The following is a 19,797-nucleotide window of genomic DNA, read 5'->3' as shown; positions in this document are numbered from 1 at the left end:
CAGCAGGAGAAGCGCTCTCAAAAAATGCCTTCTTTCCTTTATCTTTAGTAGAAAATGCTGTCCTTTTTCTAGAGCTGCTCTTCCAAACAAAGTACAAGTCTTGGCTTCAAAGATAACATTATGCTGCCCAGGGAGGTTGTGGAGTCTCCTTCTCTGGAGATATTCAAGATCCGTCTGGACAAGGTCCTGTGCAGCCTGCTGTAGGTGACCCTGCTTCGGCAGGAGGGTTGGACTAGATGACCCGCAAAGGTCCCTTCCAACCCCTACCATTCTGTGATTCTGTGTGATGCTATGCTGAGCAGCTCAGGATGTCATTTTAGAGCTCATTTTGGAGCAGCCTGGTAGAATAAAGGAGGGGACTAGAGCAGGCAGTTATCAGTTATACAGGAAAAAGCTAGTAGTTGCTAACAAGGACACCTATGAATTAAAGCTGACTACAAAACCTGAAAGAGCAAAGCAGGTAGGAAATACGAGACTGAAGGTACATGTTATGTGGGTCTTAAAGAAGAAAGAAGCTTGTGAGCAGGAGAGAAAGCAGCAGGGTAGAGCTTGGGCAGATGTTGCTTGCTGGGGAAGCATATCTGCAGATTTGTGAGCAAGAAAAATGCCTGCTGCTGTCTGCTCATATGATGTTCACAGAAACAAGCTGTTCTGTGTATCCCTCATAAACAAACCAGTCTAGAGCTTAAAAATATGCTGGACTGTGTCATCAGCTACTCTTCACAAGGGATATAATAAAGAGCCCAAATACTGGATAAGTGCTCAAGCCAGAAAGCCATACTCATCTGCATACTCACAAATTTATAACACAGAGCACTGTTGTCAAGTGGTGCCACATTTTACCTATATGAGCGTTTCAACCTAAGTCAAGTTGTGTGTTTTCAGGAGGGAAGCTTTAGACAGTGAATGCTTAAATTACATTTATTGTGAAAATTGGATTAGGCTGGTGCTGGGGTGATGCTAGATTGCCATCTTCTATATCCACCTTCCCGAGTGAAGTAGATATTCACGCATTACGGTGATAGACTCAATATGTGAACTGGCACAGACAAAACAGCAAGGATGGAAACTTATAAACTAGAGGAGGGATTACATTCCCATGCAGAGAAGTCCTGAGTCATCTTGCTCTCTATATAGTCTCATATCCTCTGCTGTAAATGCTACAGACATTTCCCTCATTTTATATAGGTCAACTCAAGGTGTTCCCTTTACTTTTATTTATTCTGTGCAGTTCACAATGACAAAACTTCTGCAATCCTGAGATTTTCTACTACTTCTAATATAATTCCTTAATTTAAAGATAGGGATCTCTCTAGAAACAGCAGACTATTTCAAAATTTTTAGCCTCCTGACTGTATAAATCCTGTATATAAACCTGTTCAGTTTCTTCTTGGTGTGAGAAAAAGTGCTCTATTTTTAAGTATGCATAAGATATTGTAATGACAGCTGAAATCCTGTGTTTATCTGTTTGAATGGCATGTGTTGGCAGATAGTAAATCTGAAATTAAACCATATTCTATCATCCTGCCAGTCATTGAATATTTTACCTAACATCCCCTGCTAAAATAACTCAAAATTATGTATGGAAAGTAACCCTCATCCTCACTGTTCTTTTTCCAGCTACAATAAGAAAACGTTGACTCCAAGTGACCCCAAACCAGCCTTGGCTGCTGGCTCACAAAAGCTCAGCAGGCCTTTTGGGATGCACACTTATGAAAGCCACTCCTTATTCAAAGAGGAAATCTCTCCTCTCATGTGACTTGGAAATGCCAGCTTGATATGACGTTTCATGTCACCCCTTTACAGAGGGCAGGGAGTAGCCCTCAGATACTCCCCCCAGGTGTGCCCAAGGAGCCCCTGCCACCTTTTGTAGGTGCCCTGCTCCTCCACAGCTGACCTAGCACCACTCAGCTGCAGCAGAAGTTTAAAGGAGCTGCAAGTTGAAGGTATTAAAGCACATCCTTGATTGACAGCTCTTTTTTGGAGGCCGGTATTAAAATCAACCTTCCCCTGTCAGAGCCTGATTAAATTCTGCTCGCTTCACAGCTATGAATAGGTGGATCAAAGAACCCCAAAATTAAGAGCGCCGTAGCACAGGAAGAAGGGAATTTAACTGCATGAGCTGCTCACTTAGTAGGCAGCTTCACAGCTCAAGGCTGAGAGTACATTGATTTTTATTTTAGTATTTTGTTTTTATTGGGCCCTGCTCTCTTTGCCAGGCTCCATTTAATTTTGAGGGGCATACCTTCCCAGTGGTTTTGTTAGCTGCACCTGATAAGGTTCAGTAAACTTCTGGGGCTCTGCATGGCTCACAGGGCTCAGGTTGTTTTGCAGTGGAATGGACCCAGAGTCAGTCATAAATGCCAGGATTTTACAAGGATATAGCCAAATCTCATGAACTGAAAACCCCTCCACTGGGTGTAAAAGCACTGTTGGTCTTAATAGCTGCAGCATTGATCTTAATACAAAGAAGCTAGGAAAAATATTTCCTCCTGTTTTTTGTTCAGTGTGGGGTTTTTTGTTTCTTTGTTTTCTCCCCAGTGAATTTGAGAGCACTTTGCATCTAGTGAATTTTAAGTTTATTGGTGGGTAAATGCACCTTGGATTAGTTCACTCATAGACCACTAATGGTCTAGAAGAGCTCCATAGAAGGCTGGGGCAGGCAGGTGCTCAAGGACTGCACTGTCACTGCAGTACAGAAACGATGAGAAGCTACGGAGGATACCACAAACTGCACAGTAGAGCTGGGAGCTGCCCCCCTCCATGGCAGCCAAGTTCCACCGAGACACAGCCATGGCCAACCAGAGACAGCTCTGCCCACAGAAGGCAAGCGGAGAAAGAAGATGGACAGGCACCACTTGGAGAAATGACCACAAGCCTCACCACATCCAAAGCCACAATAAAACAAGAGTCTGCTAATGCTTTCTGGCAACTTTACACCCCTTCTTACGGATTCGTTGAGAAGGAAAAAAGCCCTGCCTTCCCAGCAAACTAAAAGTATGCACCAAGTTCCCTAAAGGACCCTTCCCTTTACTGCAACATGGGGGAGGACACACACTGCATGTGTATGCACACATCTGTGTGTGCAGCCCCTGGTACAGGAGGAATTTATACTCTGCAGCTGTACCTATATACATTTTGTGATCAAAAATGACTCTGTTTTTGTCTCAGCTCTTTTGCTGTGGCCTCTGGCAGGTTGTCCGATTCCTCTGACTTTATTTCCCTATGTTTAGGGGACAGTAATACTTAGTCATGCGCTTATGCATTGCTACAAAAAGGTATTGCCAAGCACAATCTACAGGACATGCCAAATATTGTCAAACATATAGCTGTATGTATACTCAGGTGCCAAGCTGTACATATCAGGCAGACATTTGAAGCAGAAAACTGATCAACAGCCATTCTAGACTATTTTATCTAATGAGTGTTTCCATGTAATAGCCACCTTGTGTCCTAACAAAATAAAAGCTCGCAATGAAAATAAACCCAACTGCATTTCAGCACTCCCAAGTATTTCATGTGTATCCCCAGTACCAAGCCATTTACCCAGCAGGCAGTGACTGCTTTTTATTATATACAACAAGTTTCACCATAATTTAAATCTTACCAGAAAACACACAATAGAAAAACAATGCTACCTTGTAAAAAATGTTTCCCAATCCCAAATCAAATTAATGGTAACTAACAACAAAGAGAATGAAGTAGTTTTCTGCTCTTTGTAAGTGTAGCAAATCCCTTTTGTGAAATGCTCCTGCCTGATCCCACCAGGACCTATTGTCACAAGGCAATGGTGAACACCAGAAGCTTGCTATAACATTTTTAGTTTATCAGACATTCAGTGGACTTAATTCAAAACTCAGTGAAGCCAAATGGAGGCTTTTTATTGACTTCAGCGTGCTTGGATCGGCGCCTGTACTGTGGAATGCCAGAAATAACATTTGCCTCCTTAAGAACTAAAGTTCTTCTGGTATTCAAATTTTATTACCCTAAATCTTCAGATACTTTCTCAAACATACCCTTAACAGTCCCATTTCAGAGCTGCCTGTACTCATTAAGTCTCCTTGACTACAATGTCTGTAAGGAAGAAGCCCTGAACCTTCAACTGTGCTGCAATCCCACATTTTCCCTCTGTTCAGATAGTGGCTGCTCAGGCAGCCCTGTTGGCCTTCGTTGTCTGCCAGTACTTCGTTTACAGACACCAGTGGGAACAAAGTCACCTAACTCAGGTTTCCAAGGCATGATCTCATGGAATCAAAATGTCAGTTGTGGGAAGCAAAGAATAAGGAGGAAGAGATTTTTAACGCACCACAGGATTACGCTACAAGCCTCCTAGCTGGTCCCTGCACACTGTAAAATTTCTTCTATTTCTGTGGCAAGGGCTCACTTTGCTGTTCTGAAGTCCACATCTCTCTCTCTCACTTATCTTTAAGGACCCCATTATCTGTCTCTTTCTCTTCCAGTTTTCTGACAGAGTTGCTCCATGTCCAGGATCGAGCTGATGCCCTGAATTGACTACATGCAGAGGTACAATTCAAAGAGACTGATCTACATTTCTGCCTCCTTAAAGTACTGGTAAATGATGCTCTTGATGCTTGACAGTCTCCCCTTCAGCCTACCCTCTGCCAATCCTATTGCAACCAACTAACAGATGGAAATGCTAGCTTTGTAAAATAACACAAGCGTTTGCCATATCCCTCGCAGCAGCTGTGATCCACTTCACCAGAGGCACTGCCCTTCCTGAGCACCATGCACATCTGGCCAGCTGTCCAGATAGCAGTCTGCCTCACTGGAAAGAAAGAGCAGAGGGCACTTCATCCCAGTAGGAAATGAGCTGTGATCGAGGCTAGAAGTTTTCACACGCTCCTTCCAAAGGTGAATGCTTCAGACCCTATAAAAAAACTATTCCTTTCATAGAACTGTAGATTAAAATTCAGCCTCCTGGTATTATTACTAATTTCACAGAAACCATCAAAGCATAGAGCCTAGCTGACTGCCTGCTCCTTTCAGCATGACATCATGGTCTATAATTGGAGAATTACTCTCAAAAAGAACTTCAGTCAATTATTTATGCAAATACAAAGTTTCAGTGCCGCTTCCATCCTTATAATAAGATTTAAGTGGGGCAGAGGTGTCAAACTGGTGAGATGGTGAATTTGACAATCAACGAACTGTATGATACATTCACAAAGCAATTTACTTAGCCTTAAGATCTTTACACCTGGCCCAGCTTCAAATCCACTGCAGACCTGAGCCAAAACATACCCCAAACTTACTTGAACCTGCAGTCACCCCCCATGAGCCCAGCTTCAGGCAAACAGACAATCTCTAGATCATCCTTCAGTCCTGCTGGCGGCGGGAGAAAGACATACTCTCTCGGGACACAGCTTTTGGATTTTAATGGATTTGAGTTTTGCAATTCTTTGAATCCAAAGCAAAAATCTAAATAAAAATCCACATTACTGTAAACCTCCTGCAAGTAATGGTATTAATGGAGAGTTATGATATCACAACAAGAGCAAGTACCTGTTGAGGACTAGCTGTGAGGAAGCAACTCTTACTTAAACCATCATATTAGTTAGGCAGTCATTGAAAGAAAAAACAATACAAAACAAATGAATTATAAAATGATTTATGCTTATCACAGATACAGTGGAATGTTTTCTGTGCTGGTCTTACTGAAGTTAAAATACAGAAAAGTTGTTATTAGGTTGTTATTAGTGCTTTAATAACCTACTTTATAATGGAAAGCATACTTTGCTTAGAGTGAAAGACAATTAAAAGTCCAAAGGCAGTTTAAAAAAAAAAAGGCCAACAAAAAAAACAACCCACAAACCAAAATCAAAAAAACAACCAGAAATTTTGAAACCCACCAGAAAGTTTAAAATATTAACACAAACAACATCCCAAAGGAATGGTACATAAGACTTTGCAGCAGTCCTTCCCTCTAAAACAAAATGAAGTAGCAACACACCTAGCAATGAAAGTCAAGATAAATTTAAAACATGGTCAGAACATCTCTCCCTGTGTATTGCACCTGTTCCTACAGCTCTGCTCATATTCAACAGATTAAGGCAAATTACCACTCAGGTACCAGGAGCACCACGGCAAGCTATCATTGTGGCATAAGCCTATCTCCATATTACTGAAACACATTAAAAATCTCTTCCAGTGGAGAAGCACTTACACCCACAGATCTCACACACAGGTAAGCGTTACAGTCTTGTGATAATTCTGATAGATCTTTGTCTCCAGGTGGACATTTGATGTGCCCAAGGTCACAGAGAACAAGAGCAGCAGAACTAGACCTGAACCCTGGGATTTTTTTCTCCTATTCTTTCTCAAGCAATGATGCTACAGAAAAAAAAAATCTCATCAATGGTCACAAGTAAAGTTCACAAGCTTCACTGCACACCACCGGTTTTCCTCTGGCATATCCTTTCAATGTACCCATGTACTGCGAGAATCAATAATGACAACTTTTTCCCTAATACATTGGTTGTTTTTTAAAGGTTGCTTATTCTCCTTGAGAGAATCCACTCTGTGCTTTCAACACCTTTTTAATACAGTGTATTATTAAAGGACATGTAGAGCTTTCCCTTTTGGATCTGGCGACATTTTGTGCTGAGCTGTTACTTTTTTGTATGAACAAAGCACCTGCCAGACAAGCAGAGTGGCTGTCCTAAAAAAGCAATCTGTATCTAAAATAGGAAATTATGAAAACATTTTCTGAGGAATTTACAAATGGTCAGCAACAAAACTGTACGTGTGCCAGTCACTTATATATTGCATGATTATATGACAAATAAGATGACAGCCCTGTAGTGCTAATGTAAACACACACAGACTATAAAATAGCCAGTAGTTAATAGTCCACATGTGGGTTTTCGCTCAACAACTAAAAGTTTTTCAGTTTTCTAAAGGTGAAAGAACCTGTAAAATCAGCCTAGGATTTACAGCAATGTCTCAGTATATTTCTTTTGATTGTCACTAGAACTTGTCAGGAAAGGGGCAAGACAGTAGTTTAAAAATGCATTTGTTTTTACCAAGATATCCATCAATCTGCACAATTCACTTTTATGCCACACGAACACAATGGCATAAAGCCCATTAATCTTTTCCAGCTTAATACCTACTGTCCTTTGAAGATACATGTTTGGAATATCTAAAGGCGACCTCCATTTTTCACAGTTACCAGTCATAGGGCAGCTGACAAAGCCAAGATAATCCTGTATTCAGCGAAACTGGAGGAATGAATGGATTCTGATGAATGTAATTTGCTATCTCGGTGACAAATGGCAAATGTAAAGAGAGGGTATGCATGCAAATTCAACTGCATTAAATAAGGGCTTATGAAGGCTAGTACTCTGAAAATATCTGATAGGCAGTTTTACAACCACCATGCGTTTTTGAGGAGATAAATCATCAGCTTACTTAAAGTTATCATTATATCCTCATTGTGGATCTCCACTGAATAAGATGGTATTGTGGCATACAACCAAGCAGGACGTTGTAGTTCCATAGGCCAAGTTTTTGCACCACATTGTACATCACAAAGTAATTTTTTCAGTATTTTTTTAGTACGATTTGGACTTAAATACCCCACAGTTCCCAATAATTATGAGCATCCTAAGCCTGTGTCGGCATCCAAGCTGTGGCAGACTCATTCCCAGAAGATGCCATGTTCCACTTAGCACCAAAAGCTCTTTGCTGGATCCCCTGAGGTTGAGGTGTCAGTTTGGAAAATTCTTGTATTCTTGATGTTTTTACCAGTTTTATTGTAGTACCATGTAATATGTAGTGACACAATTTCTACTCCTTCCCAGGGCCAGCAGCAGAATCAGCACTACTTTCTCAGAGTCCACCACTCAAGAAAAAAGAATAGGCTTGAAAACAGAAACACAGTCTCCTCCTTGCCCTCATCTTCATGGCTGCTGCAAGATTCTGAATATAAAATAGGCCCAGGTTTTAAAACCACACAGAGAGACCAAGTGATAGTACCTCCTACCTTTCAGACAGATATGAGTAATTTAGGTTTGGATGCTAGAGCCAGCTCCAGGAGGAGGCAGACCTGCCCAAGGCTGGGGACCAGCAGGAAGAGCAATGGGGATTCACACCCTGGAAAGCAAAGTTCTCTACTGCTGTGCTACCAAGGCAGGGGACAGCAGTGACTTCCAGGCATTATGAGAAGTCACCAGGTCACTCAGCACTAGGAACCACATGTCTGTCGGTCCCCAAAAGCTCTGCCTCCCTTGGCTCTTCCCTGTAGCAGGAGTGGGCACCCCCTCCAGCCACAGTGGTAGGAGTGTGCTGGCATCTTATGGCTGGACAGAAAGGTTTGTTTCTGGCTGTGCTGCTGAGAAGCCCTGAGCAGACTCCTGGGGATGCACAATACATGTTTGAGCTACAGCAAAAGAGCAGAAAAAACAGCTCCTAGAATCAGCAGATGGTGGCTAAATAACTTTTTAATTGTGCTGTTACAGGCAAGGTAAATTTGTGGTCATGATAAACTCAGCAACAATTTTCTCACTGAGGTCAAGCAAATTTTTTACCTCAGGGCCTAGGGTACTTTACAACTGTTGACTACTGTCACTTGGGCTTTTCACGTTATGTTCTAAATTACTGACAGAGGAAAAAATTCTAGCTTGATCTTACCAAGTTGTTTTAAAATTCAACTTATTTAAGTAATTCCATCAAAAGAGGCCATATGACCCCCACATACAAAATCCTACACACACCTAGAACCTGGACGGTTTCTCCTTAGAAAGCTTTGTGAAATACATGATTTGATGCAGAAGTCCCTCAAACCTAATGCAACTGAGAGCAGCCCCTGGTGAAGCTCACCCTGGCTACTTCCCTTGTTTGCTATCACTTTGCGATCACTTCTTATCTTCATCCTACATTAAAGCTCATGTTAGTTACTCTTTATCCAAAAGCCATTGACTTCAAAGGGGTTTTGGATGACTGGAACTAAGCGTTTCCCACACTGGTGGGAAGACAACAGCAGCACCTTGGACATCAAGTTTGTCTGACTACAGCCAGGTTTCAAAAAATTCAACTAGTGTCATAAAACCTGCATTTTTATGGATTTAAAGTGCTCACTTAACCTGTATTAGCAGCACTACCACTGGGACTGTCTGCAACACATTGCAAGTTCTGCTTCTCCATATATTCTCTATTCTTTATTCGAAGAATATCATGGGTGGAGATAACACTGATGTGGAAAGTTAATAATTGCTTGCCATGGAGGGGATTAAAACTCCTGTAGTGCTGGCAAAGTGAAGGAGTAACATACCTGCTACCCAGGTTATACAATATACGCACAGATTCAAAAAGTTTGTTGTAGAGCCCTTCTAAAAAAAATTAAAAATTGCTTTCCCAAGATCACAGGCCACATCACGTAACTTGAAATAGCTCTGAAATCATTGTTCATACTAAAACCTGGACTGAATCTCATTTATGTAAATACTACCTTATCTCTCTCCTTGAAGAAAATGTTTTATGATTAAGTTACCTGTCATTTATAGATCGAATGAAACTCATTAATGCAACCTATTAAAGACCATTTTTAAAAGACAAAGGCTGATTTTCTCAAATACTGTATGTCTCTCATTGTAATACTAGAGATAATATTTTTTGGCATCAGAAAAAGACAGAACCAGGAAGAAGAGGAAGGTATTAAATTTCCAGTACTGCTAGAAAAAAACCACTTCCATTCCCAGGATGCTCACTCCAGTGTTTCTTCCAAAAAAAGAGATCAACTCAGGATCATTTGCTTACTGTGTGTTACATAGATGCCATGTAAAGTATATATAATTAAAAAAAAAAAAAAGCCTATTTATCTCCTTTATACACAGAAGTTCCTTCTTCTTTTTCTAGAAAGTCAGTTCTTAGACTCACAATTATACCCTATTCATGCCTGGCATGCTTAGGTATGTATGACAAAATAATGTATGTTGTTGTTAAATAAGATTGACTGTAGAGTGATGAGTTATTTTCACAAGATATTCCCAGCATTCTGAAAGAAACCAAGTTAGGAGTCTGTACAATCTAAATGCAACCTCTGCAGCATTTCTTGCTACTCAGAAGGGAGAATCAGGAGGGATAATGAGCAGCGAGACAAGAAAATTTGATGTACAATACTTATTCCCCAAGAACCTGGCTAGGTCAGCACAGGGAATGGCTGCCCTTCTGAGCGTGTTTTTGGGATATTTGCCCCTGTGAGTGCCTGGGACCAGTAAGGAAGATCTATCCTTGAGAGCAGGTGTGATTATAGATTTGGCCTGTGAGCTCAGTCTGCAATTCAGCCAAAATGGCCTTATGTGAAAGGTCATTAAACCAGCTTGATACAAGTGATGAATGTCTTCCACACAGAATACTGAAACTTTAATATAGATTGTTTAGAAAAAAAAAAAAATCCACTGGGATATAAATGTCACCTGTATGCCAACAGTTTTCACAAGGATGGGGAAGGGAAAAAAGAGATCCATCTCTAATAGATCACTTTTAAATTACTTTTAATAGATGTAATAAGCTGACAGTACTCTGAAAATATCCAGCAGATGTTCCTGCATTTTACGAAGTCCCTATGTCTAACCTTGGATACACCAATTCCACAAAATCTATCTTCTGGATGGAGCTCTGTTTCTACAGCTGGAACGCTAATGATGACTCTTTGTGCTTTCTGACTTCTACCAGTGTTTTTCTTTCTGCAGCATATCACAGTGCACAAGCCACAGAGGTGAGTAAGCACAGATTTATGAAAAGGACATGAAGATACCTTATTTATGGTACATTGCTATCTACGGATAACCTTCACTCTATCTGCTCATCAGAAGATTAAAAGCATCTAAATTACTAAGATGTTGCTCAAATACAATTGAGAACATTAGCACAATTTATATGAGCTGCTCAAATGCACTGATGCATATAAAGTCTCCAAAACCATTTATTGTCAAAATGTCAATGCTAAATCCACCAAAATATAACTTACTTTATGCCATTAATTAACTAATGTTTTCACAGCACTTTGAAATGTAAAAGCACTTTGAACACTAAGAGCGAAACAGTATTATTTTTACTTGTGTGGACTCACTGTATGAATCATACATAATAATCACCTCTTGTGGAAAGTATTTTTGACCTACAGCCAAACCCTAACCTAAGATCTGGCAATTCTGTTCAGCAAAGCATCTGTAAACGGTCCCGTTCAGGTTACAGCTGGAAATTTTCTGCCACACATTCATTACTGAGTTCTCCACAATATATACCAGGTGTCTTCACAGCTTTGTAATTAACGTTGTATAGCAAGACAGCAAACATTTTATTGTATTCTCCTCATTTGCTAAAAACATTTGAGAAAAATGGCTCACTAGTATTAGCTGAGACTTAACTCCTTCTTTTTGATCTGTACAAGATGCAGCAGGCTTAATGGATGTAACATAGGATTGGGATTCCCTTTCACCTTTGAGAGAAGTGTAGCTCTCCAAATATTGTCTGATCTCCTGGTGAAAATCATTACATAAGATCTAGATGGTATCATCTTTATCTAACCCCACTCTGCGATTTCCTCCCCTCTGATTCTCCTCTGCCTGGGCTTTTTTTTCCCCCTTTTACCCTTTGTCACTGAAGAGATGCCATGACCATGAGTTTTCCTTCCCAAGTGAGAGTGCAGAGAGCTTTCACAAGATCACATTTTATACGTGCAAGCACATCTGTTACATCAGCCTTGAAAAAAATACGCTTGGCTATCCCATCTTTGCACAAAATTGCTTCTCCATGATCACATTCATGGGGGAAATCTAAGTCTAAACCAGAAACCAACAAAACTTCACCATTCTCCTGTTCTGATTAGTTAACAAGAACAGTGATGACTTACAGCTGGCCTGAGTACCACCTGCAGTCAGGTCAGCCCCATGTTTCCAGAGGTTTGGGCTTCCTGGCTTATCTGGTGGTGATATGCTCCATCACTGTATAACTCTCAAATCAGGAGGTATTTTATGCATGCCTTGTATTTGTTTAAACACATGTCTTATCCATAATATAAATTAGTCTATGTGGGATTAACCTAGCCAAGAATTTCTCTTCTACAAATCTGTCCGGATGTTCAAGAGTTCTAAAGAACCTTGTCTGTAATACACCACACCCATCTCCTATTAGCAACTACCCTACCATACCCTTGATAGCTGGTAAGTATTTTTATTCAGCATTGGTTTTTTTATTTGAACTAATGGAGAAAGAAAAACAAGAATGGGAAATATCTGATGTGGTTAACATTGATCTATAAAGCTTGGACCTACTTTCTCCACTTGAAATAGAGAACCTAATTTAGAGATTTTTAAAAAGAAAGAAAAGAAAGAAAGGATATTTGAACTGACTGACTTTGAACAGATGAAATATTTTACAGTGTTTACAGTATAAGTTTACAAACCACTCTGGGGCAGCTACTCTGCATACCTTATCCACAAGGTAAACACAGTGAGATCACATACTGGCTCCCAGCACCGTGCAGCCTTGAAGGACTAGCATTCCATTTCGTGCAGCTGCCAAGCTGGGCTCTGGAGGGGCCCATTGCTCAAAAGCAAGGGGCGTACTGAGCCTGTTGAGAAGCAGCTGAACTGCTGGAAATGCTGCTCAGCACCTGCTCTTATTCTGCCTCGGTCTGTGGTGAACTCCCATTCTTTTCCTCTCCAAAGCAACATCTTTATCTAATGCTAGCTAGACAGAAAAATAGAAAATGCAGGGAGGGCAGAGGAGAGTTGGCCGCTGTGAATGGAGCGGGCTGGCCCTGGTGTAAGTCAGTGTAGTGACCAGGGGGCTACAGCAATTTACAACAGCAAAGTCTCTTGTCTGAAATCTTGCTTTCACGCAGTTCCTCTCCAGGTTCAGTAATACTTGGTGTTAAAAATCTGTACGGTACAGTCAGGATTCCAGATATATACGTTATTCAATAATAATCAGCTACAGACTTATGTAATACTGTCCACTGCCTAGATTTCTACAATGGCATGACTGGCTGGGTAGATGAGGGGAGAGCCATGGATGTTGTCTACCTCGACTTCAGCAAGGATTTCGACAATGTCTCCCATAACATCCTCATAGGGAAGCTCAGGAAGTATGGGCTGGATGAGTGGTCAGTGAGGTGGATTGAGAACTGGCTGAATGGCAGAACTCAGAGGGCTGTCATCAGCGGCGCTGAGTCTAGTTAGAGGCAGGTAACTAGTGGTGTGCCCCAGGGGTCAGTACTGGGCCCAGTCTTGTTTAACTTCTTCATCAACGACCTGGATGAAGAGTTAGAATGTACCCTCAGCAAGTTTGCTGATGACACATAACTGGGAGGAGTGGTAGATACACCAGAAGGCTGTGCTGTCATTCAGCGTGACCTGGGCAGGCTGGAAAGCTGGGCAGAGAGGAACCCGATGAGGTTCAACAAGGGCAAATGCAGGGCCCTGCACCTGGGGAGGAACAACCCCAGGCACCAGTACAGGCTTGGGGCAGAGCTGCTGGAGAGCAGCTCTGTGGAGAGGGACCTGGGTGTCCTGGTGGACGACAGGTTAACCATGAGCCAGCAGTGTGCCCTGGCTGCCAAGAAAGTTAATGGGATCCTGGGGTGCATCGAGAAGAGTGTGGCCAGCAGGGCGAGGGAGGTTCTCCTTCCCCTCTACACTGCCCTGGTGAGGCCTCATCTGGAGTACTCTGTCCAGTTCTGGGCTCCCCAGTTCAAGAAAGATGAGGAGCTACTGGAGAGTGTCCAGCGGAGGACTACGAGGATGATGAGGGGACTGGAGCATCTCTCCTACGAGGAGAGGCTGAGGGAGCTGGGCTTGTTTAGCCTGAAGAAGAGAAGGCTGAGAGGGGACCTTAGAAATGCTTATAAATATCTCAAGGGCGGGTGTCAGGAGGATGGGGCCAAACTCTTTTCAGTGGTGCCCAGCGACAGGACAAGGGGCAATGGGCACAAACTGAAGCATAAGAAGTTCCATCTGAACATGAGGAAGAACGTCTTCACTCTGAGGGTGATGGAGCACTGGAACAGGCTGCCCAGGGAGGTTGTGGAGTCTCCTTCTCTGGAGATATTCAAGACCCTCCTGGACAAGGTCCTGTGCAGCCTGCTGTAGGTGACCCTGCTTCGGCAGGAGGGTTGTACTAGATGACCCACAGAGGTCCCTTCCAACCCCTATCATTCTGTGATTCTGTGAAGGCGAACAAAAGAAAGAGTAAAAGAACATCTCATGCAAATGTTGTAAATAAACCACTTCAACTCAACCAGCCAACTCCCATAACAGACATCAGTCTAGCAGGCACCTCTTTTCAATAACTCCTACCGATTTCCAGTTTTCTGCAACCTCGAGCGCCAAGAGGATGGGGAGTCTTTGATCTCACAGTCGGGCTAATTTGTGGCACTTTTCCCCATTACACAGCCAGGACGTAACTGTAATGCCTACAGAGATGAGCAGCTGCATTCAGATTCATTACTATTGAGTTCTTCTGCAAGTACTCATGGAGCATCTGCAAAGCTCATCTCAGACATGATTCCAACTGATTTAGCTTCTGACTCCAATGTTCAGTAGTCCTGTGTTAACACCCACATGGCATGTCCCTGTATTTGCATTACTTATGATTATCAAAACCAAATTATTACTTGCTGCAGATCACGTAATACCCACCGAAAGCTCCATGTTCCTGTATCTGGTAACTCACCAACATATTTCACTTTTATAAGCCTAATGTGCTGAGCAATAACTTGAACGCACCTATATCTTTGAAAAGTCCAATTTTCTCACACATTTTCTGTGATAAAAATATCTGCTCCAGGGCTGTGATTTTTATACCAAGTTTCAAAGCACAATGACTGTATACAGTTAAATTACAACCCTCTAAAATGTGGATTTATAATACATATAATGGAAGTCCTGTAACTACAACATTTCAAATGTGACATTCCTACAAATGCTAGTTTTCAAGGGTTGTTATATGATCATTTCAACTGACTCTTGATCCACAGCAAGATGATACTATCTTGGGAGAGGGAGACTTTCATTATTTTCCAATTATTGTACAGAATGAAGATGGCATCTTCCTCCTTAGAAGGCAACTCTGCCTACTAAAAGAGATTCTGTTGGAGTGATAGATGATCAAGGTACTGTGGGACGAATGCAGCTTTCAGTTCGTATGTGCTTCACTCTATCTGTAGAACTGAAAACATACTGTTGCAGTAAACACCATATTTACATCCTTAACAAACCCAAAATCATGACAACAGCTTAAAAATCACAGCATTTCACAAACTAATAATTGTAGGCATCTCTTCTGCCTTGTAATTTCTGAGTTTTTAGGAACTCAGGTCATGTTTTCACCTGTGTTTTCCAACGACAAAGACTAAAACATACTAAAAGCACACACTCACAATACCTTAAAAAAAAATCTGTGTAATGTATGTCCTCAAAACTCAGGCTTTGAGAAACACATCAAATATCACGAGAGCTGGCAACAATGTAGACTGCGCTATCCATTCCTCGGAAGTACAGGAATACAAGAAAACCACCAAGGCAGAGGCATACGACCTAACTGAAACTCCCTGACATGATTTGCAAGGTTGCTCTGGCTCCGACCTGCTCATACTGAACTCAGTCGGGCTCCTTTGATTATTAAGGGACTTGGGTCAGTCTTTGTGATGGCCTTTGCACACTTGCACCTCCATGGAAGAGAACAATGGGTCACATTCCTCTTGCCATTATCTGCACAGAAGTGTCCCTGCATGGATATTTTCTCTTTATTGTGCTGACAAGGAAGCTGGCATTTTTATTTTTTTTTTTGTAGAGTGGGTCGCTTTCTCCTGAAACTTCCAAGAAGGAGCTCTGAAGATTTGAAGCAGCAGCAGAAAGAAGAGCTCTGGGAATGAGCTTTTTTCCTGCTGCACTTTTTCTTACCATGTGCCCCAGGTGTACCGCCACTTGGATCTGTATTTCTAGGCTTCATTTCCCTGCAGAGTTCTTCCACTGGAGCCTGTAACGCGGCACTAGGGAATAACACCAAACATATGAGGACCTGCTGCAGCAATGCTTCCAGGTACAGAGCGAGCAATGTAGCAGCAATCAGCTGTAGCTCATGCTCAAAAAGCTACCACTATCCTAATCCTTCCTTTGCTAAGAAGAAAGTGGCAAGCAAATTCCAAAATAACCTTGAGAGGATCCTGCCTTTGGCCTTGCAAGCCTTCATTGGGACTTTCTGTATAAGGTTTCAACCTGACAAGTTTACCTGGAAAGTTAATGACTTCAGTAATATTGCCTGTTGCAAATTCCTGTGAGTGCATGTTGCATCATTTGAGAGACCATGATTCAAGGTGGCAAGTCGGGAAATGCTGCAGACAGGATCTCTTCAGTGAGTATCAGTACAACTTGAAAGGAAAATGCTGGCTTTACAGTAAACAGTATAGCCACAGGCAGGTTTTAAAGCCTGCTACTAAACACATTCTGGCAACAGAAAGTAGCTATTAAAAATATTTTCAATCAGAGGAACTGAAATGTGCTCTCTGCCGAAATGAGACAAATATAGATATCACTGTTTTTAGGAGTTTTTATGGTTTTTTACCGCATCATAACATTCAGAACCATCTACCTCCCTTTCATTCATGTTCTGTTTATTTAAAAGGTTCAATCTGCTTAATTCAGAGCAATTTTGATTACAAAATGGTTTTTTTTATCATTCTTTTATGTGCTATTCTGTTTCTTTTTTTTTTTTTTTTTTTTTTTTGGCTGGTGAAGCTAGGCTACAGCAGGTCATCAACAGGAAGCAAGGCAGCCTGAATTTTATCTTACCATTATTGTGATATAGCTGCAGTGGGCAATCTGATCTCATCAAAACACAATTGCAGTAAAGACATCTAAGTGGATGTCACAGCTCTGCTGAAAGATAATGAAGTGAAATGAACCAAAAAACCAATCTTTCCAATACAAATCACATAGTTAAGTTGTAGCGATTTGTAAGCAGAATGCGAGTGGGGGAGGACAGAAATATAGTCAGAAATGCCCGACTAACACTTTTAAATGATTTTTAAATGATTTTAAATGATTTTTAACACATTTGGTGAGTGCATAATTAAGGGATTTACAACATTAAAACCTGGAGCAGTTGTGCAGTACTACACTGAATGAGACAATCAGAAAAAAGGGAAAGTGTGAATTACCCCACCTTCCACTGCAATTTGAATTACTGTCTCCTAAGGTAAACACTATTGATTGCTTTTAAGCCTCCTCTCTATTAGGAAGAGACTTCTAATTTTGGGAAATCAATAATAAAAGATAGCAGAAAAAGCCGGGTTCTCTCCACTTAAACCTGCAAACAGGATAGGGCAGAACCTCACATTAAATTGGAAGATCATGGGGAGGATTTTCCCCTTGAGACGCTTTCTTCTTCAGCACTGAATCTGCATTAGTATTCCTGACAGAACAAAAATGTCTTGCCACACGTGTTTTAACATTATTTTTTCTTCCTTTTTTAACGTCAACTCTGTCTTCAGTGCCTGAAAATCATCTCCTTAAGAAATTTAACAAATATCTTTTCTTTTCCAAAGCAAAGACTTTTGTTACAGACCAAAATAGCATCAGCTTTCAAGCTGTGGGGTCCTTTCTACTTCTTTTGTCTATTTAACAGCAAACGAATGGTGTGGTGGTATTGAATTACCAATGCTGATGTGCTAGGGGGCTGTTTGGGCCTCTGCTTTCTGGTGCGTTTTTTTGCGGGAGGGCTGTTTTTAAAGGCACATACCATATAAGCCCAACAGACAATGCCAAATCTCTAAGAACAGATATACACAGAACACTTCATAAACCACATTTGGGCAGATATTGTGTATTATATACCATGCAAGATGTCCAACGCGCCTTCCAAGAAAAACACAAGCACCGACTGAACACAGGCCAAGGATTTTCTCGATAGCGTGAACAGAGGTTAGGCAGGCACACAGCGTTTCCCCCTTCTGTTTTCCATTTACAGAGGCAACCACTCCTAGGCATATTATACCTAATACACAGCTGGATCTTCTACAAAGAAATAGTTGTGGCTTTTGCTTGACTTTTGCTGCTAAACTCCTGTCTGCTTGGAATTCACATGCTTTCCTCTGAAACTGCTGAGGTTTACCATAACATGACACAGCTTTTCTTACACCCTAACAGGCAACAGTCATCCCAGGCTGATATTAAAATGGCAGTTTCACTGGTGACTCTCTTTGTTAAAGCAATTACCTGTGGCCATTATCTAAATGCATCACTTTGATGGAAAATTGTTTAAATAAATAAGAGGGAACAAAAATAGCTAGCAAATACCAGGAGATAATTGCGTCATTAACCCTATAAATGACAGTGTTACAAGAATAGTGGAGGAATTTTTAATAAAGTAGTCACAAACAGATTAATAGCTTGGAAAGCAACAGGGGATTTTCTCTTCCACAGCAATGGGATTTTCAGCAGACCCCAAACCAGTTCTCGTCTAAGTAGAAATAAGCTTATCTATATCCATCTCCCCTGATCGCATCACTTCTCACTATAAAGGGAAATCAATATGAGGACTTGTTATTCAGAAGTCTCAGGAGTCAGGCACTGTGATTGCAGCTCTAATACTGCAGGAATCTGTTTCCAACATCTCCATCAAATCAAAAGCAACAGGCACATTGTTTACAGCTGCTTTGAGAAGCCTAAAATATAGGGAAGCAAATAAAACCACATATGGGGTATCCAAGCTGACCTCCTACCTCTGGGTCTGACTCTTAGCACCAAGAACAGTTGCACTAAAATAATCCTTTCAACTGCATGCATTTCTAGGATTGAGACCTCCCTCTGCAAGTAGAGAAAATACTTTGATTCCCTCTGCAGTGCCTATGTATGGATTTCTCTTGCACTCACTTGGCTGACCAATTAGGAAAACAAGGGTAGTGTAGGGGTTAAACATCGATTCTATCTTTGTGTTCCCTTGGCATGCTTGTGGAGCTGCTGCAAATAACACTGGTGGCAGTTTCCTCAGCTGTTAACTCACAGCATGATGAGAACTACTTCTGATCTGATGAAAATACCTCCCTTCCTCCAGAAAAACACCCTATTGTTTAAAAGTTTTGAATGTGCTAACAGCTAATTTATTAACGGAGCTCCTGCAGTGTCCATGTTTACAGGGCTCAGGCTGCTTACAAAGGAAAGGCCTATTTGATGCACTTAAGGGGAGCAGAATCGAGCTGTGTTTTTGGAAAGGCAACACAGTGTGCTAGAAGAAGGGTTGGACTGATGCAAGGAACAGCTATGATATTGTGCTGAGACTTCTTTCAGCCTTGACTAAAATGAGCACAATTACAGATTGGAAAAGAAGAACAAATGAGAATAAGCTGTATTTTACAATGTTGAAATAAAATGAAACGAGTTAAGGCCAGATTACAACTACCGAGAAACATAAAACTTTACTAGATGCTCAGATATGGTAACAAAGGAAAATGTACATGAGGGCAGATAGACATTTTAACTGATTCCTTGTGGTACTATGTCTTCTCTTTCTAGGAAGACTTATACTTTATCAATCCCAAGCTAAAATTTCTCAGCCTAAAAACTAGTCTCTGCCCCCAAACCAGGGGCATTAAAGGGATAGAGGGAAGGGAGGCTGCATTTTCCAAAGACTTTTGCTTTTAACCAAGAAAATAAGATACCTTCCACAAATTTTAAATGAGACAAACCCACCTATCTCCTGCCCCAAAAAGCTGAAACAGACATTTTCAGCCATCTCCAATAACAATCACATTCCACATGTCTCTCTCTGACAAGC

At 41.3% G+C, this 19,797-nt stretch overlaps 1 protein-coding gene across 7 annotated transcripts in view; it reads right to left on the bottom strand.

The window, feature by feature from the left end:
* MACROD2 (mono-ADP ribosylhydrolase 2) overlaps positions 1 to 19,797 on the bottom strand; it is a 975,983-nt gene that overhangs the window by 92,790 nt on the left and 863,396 nt on the right. The window lies entirely within an intron of this gene.

Source organism: Opisthocomus hoazin, chromosome 2 (genome assembly GCF_030867145.1).
Source record: "Opisthocomus hoazin isolate bOpiHoa1 chromosome 2, bOpiHoa1.hap1, whole genome shotgun sequence".
Lineage (NCBI taxonomy): Eukaryota > Metazoa > Chordata > Aves > Opisthocomiformes > Opisthocomidae > Opisthocomus > Opisthocomus hoazin.
The sequence above is the reverse complement of the archived record's forward strand: the minus strand, read 5'-3'. Positions and strand labels throughout refer to the sequence as shown.